Genomic DNA, 15157 nt, shown 5'->3' with positions numbered 1-15157 from the left:
TAAATAATAAAATATATATCTATAGTAATGTTAAAGATAGTCAGAATATCCTTATAGCTTTCATCCAGATTTACCAATCACTCACAAATTCTTCAATGTATTTTGCCTAAGAAAAAGGACATTTTCCTAATTTGCTATGCAATTATAAAATTCATATGGCCCAGAGTTCTAAATATGTGATTGAACAAGTCAATTAATCTCACCAAGTTTTAGATTACTCAACTTCAAACTTACAGTAAAAAGTTAGATTATTTGGCTTTAAAATTACAGTAAAAATTTACACAAATGAAAATAATTTTTTATAACTACGTTAATATAAACCCTGGAGTACCTCAAAACTTAGTATCTATTTGATTAAACATAGATGACGATAGTAAGGACATAAGACAAAAAGAGAATTGAAAAAAACAAAAAAAAGAAAAAAATGAAGAAAGAGAAACGAGCTGACATACTTAATAATGAAGAATTTCTTTTATAGGGAATTGAGGTTCAGGAAAATTTAGTAGCTTTTTCCTATTCTCTGACGGCCAGAAGAACTGGGGACCAAATTTCCGAATGTTGGCTTCTAGCCCCAAGTCTAACTGATCACCAGAAGCTCTTCCTCGCATGGAGAAGCTGATATAGCATCAGCAAATTCTTTATCAAAATCAACACTTCGTAACATTGAGAAAATTAAAAGTGTTGTAATCTAAAAATAAACAAATGCAGGAACAAACAAAAAGGACAAAACAAATTCAGAGAACTTATTGCTGATGAAATATTATTAGCTAACATATAGTCCATATGCAAATTTCCCTAATTGTCCCAATAATGTCTCTTATACCATTTTTTTCCCCATCTAGAATTTAATCCAGAGGCATGAATTGCATTTAGTTGTGATGGAGAGCAATTTGAGTTTGTGATCATGCTTATGTGGTGAGAGATAGTAATTTAAAACAAAAGAAAGAAATGGTACAATTAAAAGTTATAATTCCCTAAATTGTTAAGAAAAGGATGGCATCCAGCACATGAGTGAAAAATCAGCAACAGAAAGTAGATTTACCAGTGCCAACACAAGTAAATTTGTAGATCTATTGGCTGGAAATTGGTGCCTATTTTCTCAGAAAGTAGAAACTAAGTTTATCTGCTGAGTGTTAGAGGAGAGGTTGTAGGGTCAAAAATTTAAAGTGATTGGAAACTTTTGGAGTAGCTCTTGTGAAAAAATGAGACAGAGAGCTGACGAAGGAAATGGAATGTTGTCCTGCAATATTGGGGGCAAATATGAAGTTGAACCCTTTAAATTTTATGGTAGCAACAGTCTTTAAGGATTTATGATTTATCAAGGCAGTACTCCGCAGCCTCAGAGTGGGCAGAGAGAATGTACATTTGGAATTTCTCAAGACTGGAGTTTTTCCAGATGAGTTAAAAAAGTGGACAATGAGGAAAACAGGATAAGTTTTTGGTGCAAGTGCTTGAGTGATATACTATGTAACCTAGCTGGAAAGCTACAAAACAAATAAAAGTGAAGTAAATAAATAGGAGTGGAGAGAAACTAAGATATAAGCTAGAAAATAAGCAAAGGTGGAATAGATAAATTAAAAAAGTAATAAACTGAGATGTCCCATTGAGAATTAAAATTCTCAATAGGCCAAATAAGATATATAGTGGGAGTAACCGAGTAAGAAAGGTTGAATGCAAAGATAACAAGATGTTGCAGAGACGATATAGAGACTCATGTTATTAAAGTGTAGCTATGAGAATGGATATGGAGCTACATTCAGTGAATATGATACAGACCAGACACTGACCAGTAAGTGGTTGTGTACTGTCAGAAATTCTATAAGGAATTTGAAGTCAGCAAAAATGTGGACAAGTATTTAAGTAGAGAGGGAGACATAACATAGGAGCCAAATACTGCGCTACATGAAGGCAGTTTACCCGGAAATAATGAGAAGGTAACGAAGGGTGCTGCAAGAGTCTTAAAGAAGCAAGGCCATTTTACAAATGATGGGTGAGGAGACACGTAAAGGCAGCACTGGACATCAAACACATCTGCAACTCCAACTTTCAATTTTTAGTTAGAGAGAGTATGTGAGAAAAATAGCCTTTCCATGAGAATGCAGGAGAGGAAGAACCTAGTTGCCATTGTCACGATGAGATGAAGGGAGGAATGTATAAGGAGAAATTAGGAATAAGAGTTTGTTTACCAAGGGACAGAGGGTCTAAAATGTGCAGGGAATTGAATTTGGGGAGAGGAGATGGGGAGAGCTTGGTTGGGAGATCAGGAAGTGCAGATAACTGAGGGCAGGGAAGCATGAGCACGGAAAAGATGGCGGTGGTAACTGGCAGTATGATTTTCTAAAGCCTTAGCTAAGACAGCTGGGTGAGAGTTCACCTTGAGTTTTTGGAAGAGTCAGCAGTGCTCTGCATGGGCTGCAGTGCAGATGGTGTTTTATTCTCTACTTAATAGCAGGACACCAGCCTAATTCGAAAGAAAGAAGCTGTGGTTTGGATCCACTAGGTTTCTTATACATGCTCTGAGGCTCTAGGTGGATGCTCAGAGTTTACTGTTACTTTCATTTACAGTCATAGTTTTAGAAAATTGAAATATTTTACTTTCAGAAAAGTTAGAGGTTATGCAAAAGAAAATGGAGGCATCTGTGTCTGCCCAGTATGATATGTTGGAGCCTAAGTTGGGGGGCAGGGGACACAGTGAGGGTATTCAGGAGGGCCATGGAGTGAATGTAATAGGGACAGCCTAGCATAGGTTTTCAGAGCCTAAGCGTAGATATTCAGAACCCAAGAATAGAAGGAGAGTGACAGAAGTTATGGGACATTGTTTACACACAGCAGGATTGATCAAATAAGTAAATGTATAAAAACAAAATAATAGTAATAATAATAATAATAACTAAATTTCTCACTGTGGGGAATGAAGATACCAATAAGGCTCCGGTAGAGGTGGTAATATTCTGTTTCTTGATCTAGGTGCTGGTTTCATTAATGTGCAAGTTTTTGTGTTAATTTAAATTTTCATTTCTCTGGGATAAATATCCAAGAGTACAATTGCTCAGTCTTATGACAAGTGCATGTTTAGTTTAATAAGAACTATCAAGCATTTCTAGAATGGCTATACTGCTATACATTCTCACTATCAGTGTATGAGGTATCTGGTTTCTCTATATTCTTGCCAGTATTTGGCATTACAATTACTATTATTTTTAAAATTTCAGCTATTTCAATAGATGTGTAGCAATATCTCACTGTGGATTAAATTTACATTTCCCTAATGGCTAATGATATTGAATATCTTTTATGTTTATTTGCCATTTGTATCTCCTTTTGGGGAAAGCCTATTTATGTCTTTTTCCCATTTTCTAATTGGATTCTTTGTTTTTATTTTTGAGTTTTAGGAGTGCTTCATATATTTGAGATACAAGACTTTTCTTAGATATGTGGCTTGCCAATATTTTATCCCAAGTGGTCTTTCAACCTCTTAAGGGTCTTTGCAATACAAATGGTTTTAATTTTGATGAAGACCAATTTAGCAGTTTCTTCTATTTTGGGCTGTGCATTTGTTGTCTTGTCTAAGATTTTCTCTAAAATTTTCTTCTAAAGTTTTATAATTGTATATTTTTTTATTTATTTTTATAGAAATATATATATATATATATATTTTTTTTTGGCTGGGAAAGATTCACCCTGAGCTAACATCTGTTGCCAATCTTCCTCTTTTTTTTTCTTCCTCCCCAAAGCCCCAGTACATAGCTGTATATTCTAGTTGTAGGTCCTTCTAGTTCTTCCATGTGAGCCACCACTACAGCACGGCTATTAACAGATGAATGATGTGGTTCCTCGCCCAGCAACCCAACCCGGGGCCTCCAAAGTGGGGTGTGCTGAACTTTAACCACCAGACCATCACGGCTAGCTTTATTATTTTATACTTAAATCCACGAATTGTTTGAGTTTTTGTATATGGTCCTATATTTTCCATTTAATGTTTTATAACTTTACATTTTACACTTAAATCCATGATCCATTTTCAATTAACTTTTGTATCCAGTGTGAATTACAGGGTAGGTTCTTTTATTTTTTCCCTTAGGAGTTCCAATTGCTCCATTATGTATCCATATTGAACATTTAGCAAACAAATTAATACCCATGAATTATATATGGCCTATATTTGCCAAAAATCATTGGGGAAAAAATCATACATTTTCCAAAAGAAATTTTCAATCTTGACATTTTAAAATTATATATTTTATGTCTATTCTGCATACCACCAGTTTGCTCATTTTTCCTCATTTATTCACCCTACAGATACTTGTTGTCATTTTGCACCACTCAGTTTGAAAGTTTTAGGAATACAGAAATGAAAAAAATAGAGTCTACCAAAAAATGTCACTGTCAAGTTAATTTGAGAAAAAGTAACCAATAATTTCAATATTTTTAAAAAATTTTCATACAGATAATTACTAGGGATCTATAAGCACAGAATTCTTACCAGCTGAAGAACACCAAGACAGGGATTCCAGAGAATTCAGGCTTTGTGTTTCTCAGCCCTGCATTCTAAAGAGGTTCATGTACTCTTTTGATAATTAATCAAGACTTTCATACTAAACCAGATTTCACACCATTATTATCACATGCAGCCTTTATTTCCCTAAAGGAAAATTCCTCTCTCTACCATAAATCATTGTAATCCACTCAAAATTTTCAATTTTGTTCCATTATATAGCTTTTAATTTTTTCCGCCTTTAAAACTGGCATGTGATGGATACACTAAACAGAAGAATAAAGGAAGCACTAAATACACTAAAAAGAAGAAGGAAGCTTGCTTGCCATTGTTACTCTGTTCGAAGCATACTCTCACATTCTCCATTTTGGATAATTTAATGATATATATAAAAGCAAAAACTAATGCCTCCCTAAATTTTGGGAGTTGATTCAAATTGACTCAGATAATATAGATCTATACTAGCCGAATATATCAAAAGCTATATGTTTTGTTAATAATCTTTTCTTCCATTAGAGATCTAAAACACTTCTTGCCCATATTTTATTGGCACCCTGCATTAGAATCTTCCAGTTCTCCAGAATGTCATGCTGATATAGCTCAAAAGATAAGATTAAATATAGCTCTGCTTTATCTTTATAAGGGATTCTGTGGCTAACTCTGGAATAAATTGGGCATGAAATGAATGTATTACTGCAAAAGCATGGAAACGAAACCCATTATAAACTAGAAATTAATCGTTGCAGTGGCAAATCATTTCGTAAGCTGCAGGATTTTCTTTGAGACTGTTTTGCTTTATACTTTTTAAAGCTTTGCTGAAAAGCGATCACTTTCTCTCTTCTCTTTATTTTTATTACTTACGACTTTCATATTAATGTTAGTCTCATGTGTTTGGTATATATTTGAAGAATTAGTTGGTTCTTAAAGGCCTATTTATTTGGTGGCCATGCTCTGTATTCACTGTTCACATATCTTTTTAAAACCTCTATAATACGACCTGGAATTGTCATAAAATAAAATATCTAATAAAGCATAAATCATGTAAAATTAAAATTTCTTTCCTTGATATATAAAATAGGATGGGTCAAAGTTCTATAACTATTGAAATAAATTCCCTGTGAGTTTGACCTTGTTATTCTTAAATTCTCTCCTGCCACGGCCATGTGGTTAGTGTATGGTACAGTAGCAGGCCAGCGCGTTTGTTGTCTGTCAAGTGAGTTTATGTTTGGTCAGTTTATGGGGCCTTTATTTCTTGTTCTGAATAAATTAGAGATCAATGTGTACATATAACATCTGTCTTTTTAAAAACTGAAACTATTTTATATTTTTTGTGAAATTTGTTTCACAGCTTTTAAATCAAACATTAAAATTACGTAAAGAGAGAACTTCCTACTTGAATACTATACATGTATCTGTGGAAAATATTGTTCAGTAAAAGTATATCCAAGAATAAAAATAGGTATGGGCCAATCACCCTTTATAACCAGAATACACACTTAAAAAAATAAATACACAAATGAAAACCTAACACACTAAGAAATATTATGGTAAATATTGGCCTTTTCAAAAGAAACAGGCGACAGCTATTTGATGGATATGAGAAAGGCACCAAACAGCTGAGTTTCAGAAACAAAGACATAAGGAAATTATATGCAGAAGTTGCAGGTGAAGATGTAATTAAAAGCTCTGTGTGAATTGAAGTGGCGCCAGAAAGGGAGGGCTCTGACTCTTTGTCTTGTCTTTGATTCTTCCCCACAATTATCAGAGAAAACTCAGAATAAGCTCTTCCAAAGCAGAGCATGAAGTCAGGCTAAACCAAAAGGAAGATCACAGGGTAAATGAGAATTTTACTTTGTGTGGTTTCCCCTTGCCTATGTTAGTGAACTCAGCATTCAGCTGCTGTTTCTTGGCGATACAACAGGTCATGTGCACACTTCAAGGAGACTTTCTAATTATATTACACAATTAGCCTATTTACTAATTGCATATGAACTAACTACTGTTGTAGGAACATGCACTGGAACTGAATAGACTATGTCTGTTTTGCACAATTATATTTTTTTTCTTTTATATTGTATTAGTATATGATCCCCAAAAACTCTTATTGGAGGATATGGACCTGTTTATATCACCACAGTGGAACCCACCACTAATTCTACATTTATATTTGTCATGGAGAAAAAATGTCCTCAACAATTAATCTTTTGAAAGGAATTTCTACATAATAAGGCCTTAGAAAATAGAGATTGATCCTTCAATATATTTCAGAGTCAGGGAATCCTTTCCCAGAGACATGAAGAGACATTATTATCAGATGTAGGCTTTATTTTCCAAAAATTGGCTCATGGACTTTCTGAAGGTTCCCATGTTTCCCCATAGTCCAAGGATTCTAGGTTAGCATGCAGCACTCCAGAAAGACTGTGATCAGGTCAGTCTCAGAAATGTTCTTAATTAATAAATATTTGTTGAAAGCCTTCTAAAGAAAAAAAAATAATACTAAACGTTGGAGTTGAAGAGAGGCACAACTTGTGATTTGTCTAAAGGAATTTGATATTCCAATAAGGAATTTTAGTTATATAATTTAATAAAATCAAAACAGTGTGATCAATGCTTTTCTAAAATAGGAACAAAGTATGCGAGCATAGAGGAGGTCAATCTAGATCAAATTAAAGAAGAAGGAAGGATTTCAGGTGGACATAATATTTAAACTGGGTTTGAAAAAAATAAGTATACATTAATTAATTAAAGAAGGATTATATCCTTTTTGAAAATATTAAAAGAACATTGAATGGAGCCATTATATGCCATCCCAAACACGCCACTTTAACCTAAAGATGATTCGGAGCTTCAAGTTACTCGAAAAACAGTAGATTCAAGAAGAGCATTCATATCTCCCTTTTTCTTCCTGAAAACAGGCGATGACAACTCCCATGTGAAAGATGTCCTCCCTAAACCAGAAAAAAAAAGAAAGATTCTTTGACCACGAGTCATAGCTGACAGAAGTCTGTACAAACAGACCTTGTTGAAATTATTCTTACCTTCCTTTACCTCCCTAAATACTTTAGTTACTTTTCCACAATTGCCCTTTTTGTTCAACCTAGTATAAAAGCATTTAGGTTTTGCCACTTCTTTGAGTCTTCTTTCCTTATGAAGTCTCCTATGTCACATAAAATTGTATTAAATAAATTTGCATGCTTTTCTCTTGTTAATCTGTCTTATCTCAGTTTAAGTCTCAGACCCAGCTGAAAAATCCTAAGAGGGTAGAAGTAAAGTTAAAAACAATTATCTTAGCCTTCAAAACCATTTACAAAAGATGAAAAAATAGAAAATATATCACCTAAAGTTAGCTAAAAATCTATTTATTAACAAGGATATTTAAATAGAATTGCACATTGAGTCATTTTTTTTAATTCCAATAAATGCGTCTAACAATAGGCCACCTAAAAGAGTGACACAGAAAGAAATGGACTGTTAAATATAGCAGCCAAACATGCTCAAAAAATGAAATGGCATTTAAAACAAATAGTGGAAAAATTTAGAAGTCAGAAAGAGCATAAGTGGGCCGGCCCCATGGCTTAGCGGTTGAGTGCCCGGGCTCCGCTGCTGGCGGCCCAGGTTCGGATCCCGGGCGCGCACTGACGCTCTGCTTCTCCGGCCATGCTGAGGCCGCGTCCCACGTGCAGCAGCTGGAAGGATGTGCAACTATGGCATACGGCTATCTACTGGGGCTTTGGGGGAAGAAAATAAATAAATAAGATAAAAAAAAAAAGGAGCATAAGTAAGGTAGAGTATGTAGTGAAATTAAAGAATTTTCTGTGTTTGAAATGATGACAAAAAAAAAAAGTCAATAATTTCATTTCTTTTAAATCACCCAAGAAACAAGGATTAAGAAGAAGCCAGTTCTTTGCTCTGGTTTATCATTTATCTTCTGAAAGTATTTATATTTCTTTTAGTTTATTTAAGGATGAATTTTTTGAGGATTTGAAAACTCAACAATATTGCTGTCTCCTTTACACCTTAATGAAAATTTGAGAATATTCAACTCAAATGTATTTTTAATTTATTCTAAACCATAGAGAAAGAAAAGCACTTCCAAATTCTTTTCCATGAATCTAGTACAAAATTGAAAATTTTTTAAAAAGTCAAGGTTCAACAAAAAAGAAAACTAAAGACCAATCAACTAATTAAATGTATGCAATGTCACAAGAAAATATTAGCAAACATAACCTACCTCCATGTTTAAAGAACAATACATGTAATAAGATAGGATTCCAATGTTTAAGAAAAACGTATAATTACCTCTTCATTTGGTGAAAGTCATATGATGAAGTTCATGTGCATTCTTAAGTTAAAAAGACTGTATAATGGAGAAATGAAACTATATTTACTCACTATTCTAAAAATTAGATATATGAATGTCATATGATATATATATAAGCATATATTTATAGATGTGTATAAAATGAGAAAACAGTAGAAGCATTTTCTATAAAGCTGCAACAAGGCAAGCATTTAACTACTCAAACATTTTCTGGAGATACAAGCTAACATAGAAAAGACAAAGAAATTTTATAAGAATTGAAAAGATGAAAGATCATAATTATTTGTAGATAATATGATCATAAGCCTGGAAAATAAAGAAAATTAACTTAAAAACTATCCAAATGTCTTCACAAAAATAGGTTAAAACTTAATATACATTCATCAAAATACTTAAAATGCAAAAGACAAACAATATCAAGTGTTGACAAGGTTGTAAAAAATTGGAACCCTCATAGACTGCTGTTTTGATGGTAAGTTATGCAACTGCTTTGGAAAACTACTGGACAGTATCTACCAAAGCTAAATAAACACACACAAATTTCCCAGCAATTCTAACACTAGACATGTACCCAACAAAATTTTATATATATAAATGTGAATCAAATACAGGTACAAAATGTTGATAGTAGTAATATTAACAACTCAAATCTGGAAATAGCACACATAGAAACAACAGAATTGATAAACACTTTGGAAAACATGTCATGTAGAAGGTTGTTAGAGAATTGTTAGAAAATACAGATATTCCTAAAATATACCAGTTTATGATATTTGCTGGTGTCAGAAAACCCTGAAAATTCTAAAATGGATAAAGATTATAGAGAAGCCTGTCTAGCACCCTCTTCCAGGTTATCTCAGCCTTTTATTGTCTCTGAGCTATTTACAACCTGGTTATAAGTAAGTAGAAAACATAGCAATGAAAATGATTCTTGTCCTCAGAAATGCAAATTGTGTCAAGTGTAATGCAATTGCTTATTGCTCTGTGTGTGTTGACAATTTTGGCAGTTTTACTTCTATGAGTGAATGTATTTCATCTTGTCTATGTATGTTTGACTCTCTGGATTCTCCTGTTAACCAGTTGTAACATTGTTTCTCTCAATAGTTAATGAATTAAATGAAATCATTCACATGTGTTCATCTTATATTTGTATGAGCGTAAAAATTTTATTTTACTATTTTATTAACATTAGACTTTTTTGAGTAATGAAATGTTTCAACATTAAAATATTTTAAGTGATACTTTAGTTAAAAAAAATTATTTTGTTACATAATAAACTATTTGTGGTTATTTTGACTTGAATTTTAATAAAAAATACTCGGGAGTATGGTGATAGAGAGAGCACAACATTTGCAATGCACTCTCTGATTTGTCCCTAACCTAGCCAATGCAGAACATTTTTATGAAGAGCTACAGGAGATGATCACAGTTCATTCCAAGTCGACAAGCTTAAATATCAGTTACACTTCTTATAGAAAAATATAGTCTAAAATCTGTTCATCTTTGCCAGAATGATAAGGAGATGTCAGAATTATGTCACCAAGCAATTTTAAAAAACAAACAGATGCACTTAAACTGTTCCAAGTAACTGCTTCTAAAATAAAACTTGTTTTGTGAAGACATAAGTTTGAAAACAGTTATTTGGAAAAGTTTCCAGCACCTAGAAGTGATTCAAGCATTCCTAAAGCCTCAGCCTACTAAGAACTAATGGGAAATTAACCTTTGATTCATACTACATGCTGAGCAGGATGCGTTTGTGTAGTTTCCAGGAATTTGCACGTGGTGGCTTTCTAGAAGAGGTGGGAGGAGCCTGGCGGGAGCGCCTAGGATCTTCATCTCCAGCAGGAGGTGTAATAACACCATGAGTACCGAAGTGCCTTCAAGTGCCTTGAAGTGCATGCAAAATTTGCACCTCAGATTGGAGTGCTCTTATCTGGTGTTCATCTTATTGCAGCTATTTTTTGTGTTCCTTTACCTAAAGTAAAGGTACCTTTATCCTTCGCCTTGGTTTCTTATCATCTCTCTGTTAATCCTACGCTGTGATTCTGCTACCAATATAGCATGAATATCTCACTTACAAAACTCTCATGACACTTTACAAAACTTTGAAAAGGAATGTTCTGACCTTTTAAATCATTTTCCATATGAAGAGTTTCAGAGGAATTTGAAAATGTAATCAAAATTACTAAAATTTAATATACACCGATTACGCTTTAAAAAGAACTGAGTGATATCAGTGAGGATGAAAATTTATGAGCTGAATTTTAAAAAAATGAATATCATGATTGCAAATGAAACATCATAATTTAGTTCACACAGCCCAAGTTAAACTTTTTCCTTTTAGATCATATTCTGGTAAGGTATCATTTTCTTTTATGTAAACAGTAAAACCAAGCATTGAAAATCTACGTGTATATACACTTACTCAAATCACTGTATTACAAAGTATTACTCCAGAAATATAAAAAAGAATATACTAGACATATTAAATTATATTTTTACCACTAGACAAAATGTAATGAAAGATTTAAAATATTCTTTTATTTTAATTGTACACTTTTAATTTCTATCAGTCCCTATTTAATCTTTTATGTGTACAGAAATCATAAAGAAATACTCATTTATGAAGGTTCACATTAAAATATATTGATATAGGTACATGTCCAGAAAAGGCTTGAGAATACCGCTATGGGTGTTAGTCTAGATGTTGATTTTGACTGTCAATATTTAGGGTAATTAAGACATGTTCGTGTTCTTCACACAAACACAATGAATACTTGAACAAATAGGATATTTAAGATTGAGGTGAGAAGCAAATCTTAGAAATATTTCTTAGATTGAACTGACATGGGGTGATACTATAAATATAACTATAAAGGCTTTTTGATGACATTAACTACAGTATGAAATACAAGAAATAGGTCAGATTATAGGGGATTGGATATAGGAAAATGTATATGGCAGTAGAAGGCCTGATAGTAGACAAGGTCACTCAAAAATTGGATTTAGAGCATAAAAGTTGGCTCAAAAGTTATACCAGAGTGCATATTCATGAATATTCACAGAAGTATTTACTTACCAAATTAAATCAGCAAAAATCATAAATTAATAAGAGGGAAAAAAATTAAAGTGGCACATTTTAGTTTTCCTGTGACATTATACTCTAATGGTTAAATAAAATATCTCTAGAATCAGATAGAACTGATTTCCAAATAATTAGCTTTGCTAGGAATTTTGTGACCAGAACAAATTACTTAAACTTACTAAGTTTCTGTTCTCCAACATGTAAAATGTAAATATTAATAAGACTTGTAAGGATTAAACGAGCTAAGATAGGCTTAACCGTGTGCCTGGAACCCCGTAAGAGATGAGCAAATGCCCGTTCATCGTCACTGCTGCTTCCACTGCGATAGGGCCATTTCCTGGATTCACTGATTACTCATATTCTCAACGCCAGGTGGATCAGCTTTCAGTTGACCCCTAACGTCACCTTTTGTGCTCATAACTTTCTTACTTTTTTTTTAATGTCTTACATGTATGAAATTCCTACTATTTCTTTAAAGCTGACTTCTAGTCCCACATTCTTCATAAATTTCTGATTTTTAAATTTACACTGCTGCTTTATTTCTCTGAACTTTTCTGGAATGTGTAGTCTATCACAAATTGCACTGGATTTTAATTCTTGATCTCCACTATCTTTGTCTTCCAGCTTTTTATATTAGACACTATATACATTCATGTGAATTAAAATATTCATTAAAGATTGTACACACGTTGAAACAAATATTTTAAAAATACATTTATGATCAACAAAGCTATATGTGTATATATATAAATATCTCTTTATATATTTTTTTTATGTCGGGATAAATATAATGCTTTAATACCTATCTTTTCTGAAGAAAATCAGGTAATCTTCTATAATCAACATTTTTTGTTCTATTACTTTGCATAATGAGGTTGCTCTTAAAGAAAAAATTTTGTCTATGAATGAATATTTAGGTTTAGTAAAAATAATGTACAGTAAACATTTAATAAAACATCATAACGCTTGTTAAAAGCACTTTGAAATATAAAATTCTCCATTTTCAAGTGATAAATAATTTTAAAAATGTTGCTACAGAAGAAATACATAAAATAACCATACAATTAAACCTGCACCCATACGAGTAGTTCATATCAGCAGAAGAAAGCGCTTTAATCCTGATTCTTTTACATTCAGTATCGACTAAGGGCAATTATAAGGATACAGATGATTTATCTATGACCTCAGAAAACAGGAATTTAAAGTGACCGCATATCTTTTACTGAACTACATTTGAAATTATTGCTAAAAATTATCAGTTTTTTTGGAGACACAGAGTTTTTCTAAGGTTATAAATAATGGAAAATAAGGCCAAAAGCAGCAAATGCTATCTCCCCCTTACTTAAAATCTTCGATTACATGCAGTCATATAGTCATTTTTCCCTGTCCTTTCGTTTTAAATGTATATCACAGACTCTAGGTACTTTTTTTGTGTGTGTGTGTGAGGAAGATCAGCCCTGAGCTAACATCCATGCCAATCCTCCTCTTTTTGCTGAGGAAGACCGGCCCTGATCTAACATCTATTGCCAATCTTCCTCTTTTTTTTCCCCCTTTTTTCTCCCCAAAGCCCCAGTAGATGGTTGTAAGTCCTAGCTGCATATCCTTCTAGTTGCTCCATGTGAGACGCTGTCTCAGCATGGCCTGATCAGTGGTGCGTGATGCAGGCCCGGGATCCGAACCCGGGCCACCAGTAGCGGAGTGCAGGCACTTAACCACTAAGCCATGGGGCTGGCCCCTCTAGGTACTTATTTTTATGGGATTATTTGATTGATCTGTGTCTTTTCAGTATCTAAACTCTCCAGGAAAGTAGTAACATAGCTGTTGGGCTCAGTGCTTTATTACTATAGCACTTGGCACGTAGAATATGCTTTGCATTCTGTTGTAAGTTTATATAAGATCACATATGTGGGAGGAAAAACCTAGAAAATAGTAAGGGTTCAATATATATTATTATAGATTTTTTGCTTTGTGATAGCTAAAAGTATCAAGTTTGTTTGGCTATATCCACTTTTAAATATTTAGGATATATTCAAGAAAACCCATTTTATGAAAACATCAATTGGTCTGTTGACTTAACACACCAAACACAATATACCAGCAAAATATCCTGTTGCTCTTGTTATGATTAATTGCTATTTTGTCTTGAGATCTTGAATTATGTTAAATTTAAATTCAATGTACTAACAGCAAGTACTAACAGCGAATACAGAAAAAGAACACTATTTTGGAAGACACCTAGAATATATGCACTAAAACTTTGCCTATAAAATACATAAAACATACTAATGTTCAACTAGAACAACTACAAGAAGATATAAATAATATATGTGTGGGGGGGGATGTACGTATGCGTATGTATATGTGTGTGACTATATATGCATATATATAATATCTAAATAGAGACGGCCACAGCAAAATGGCACTTTTTTTCCTCTTTGCTCCTTCTAAAATTTCCATCAAAATGACAGCATCAGGATGCCTGCAAAAGGCACTACGTGGATACTAGTGTAGGCCACCATCCATCATCCATACTCTGTCTGCTTTTGTTCACTCACAGTTGCCTTCAGGAGTTTTTCTTTTTCTTTGTTTTCAGCCATTCTGGTAAGACCATACCAAACCCTGTAAAAGATTTTAAATAGGAGAATAATATAAACAATTCATGATAAAAAAAAGTCACCCTAGCTATTATGTGCAGAAGCTTGACAGTGGGGAGATCAGTCAGGAGGCTCTGACAGCCCTGAGTGGGAGATCATGGTAACAGTGAAAATGGATGGAGTTGGATTATTTCTATGGTAGAACCTACAGGACCTGCTGAGAGATTAGATATGGAAAAGAGCACCTAAAAGGAATCAAGGAGTTCCTTGCAGATTTAGATTTGGAGGTGCTAAGTATTCAAGTGGGAAGGATATGGGGATAATCAATTCTAGGGGCAGGGTACATGGCGATCTCATGAATTCTTCTTTGAATATATTAAGATTTAGATGTCAATAGACATCATTCAATTGAGAATGTCAAGTTGGCGGGTGAATTTATGAGTACGTTTTGAAGTGCATCCATGAATCAAGATACAAATTTGAGTATTATAAGTGTATAGATAAGAAAAAGAATCTGTGTTGTGACTGATTCACGATTATATTTTAATGTCCAATGTTATAATTTTTTAGTTGAACAGGAAAATTATTAAGAATGAGAGTTAGTAGGGTTGGGTGAATACTTTAAGCAATCCATTCACTTATTTAAAAATAAGTAATTGGTT

Source organism: Diceros bicornis, chromosome 11, assembly GCF_020826845.1.
Source record: "Diceros bicornis minor isolate mBicDic1 chromosome 11, mDicBic1.mat.cur, whole genome shotgun sequence".
NCBI lineage: Eukaryota > Metazoa > Chordata > Mammalia > Perissodactyla > Rhinocerotidae > Diceros > Diceros bicornis.
This window is presented reverse-complemented; position numbering follows the sequence as displayed.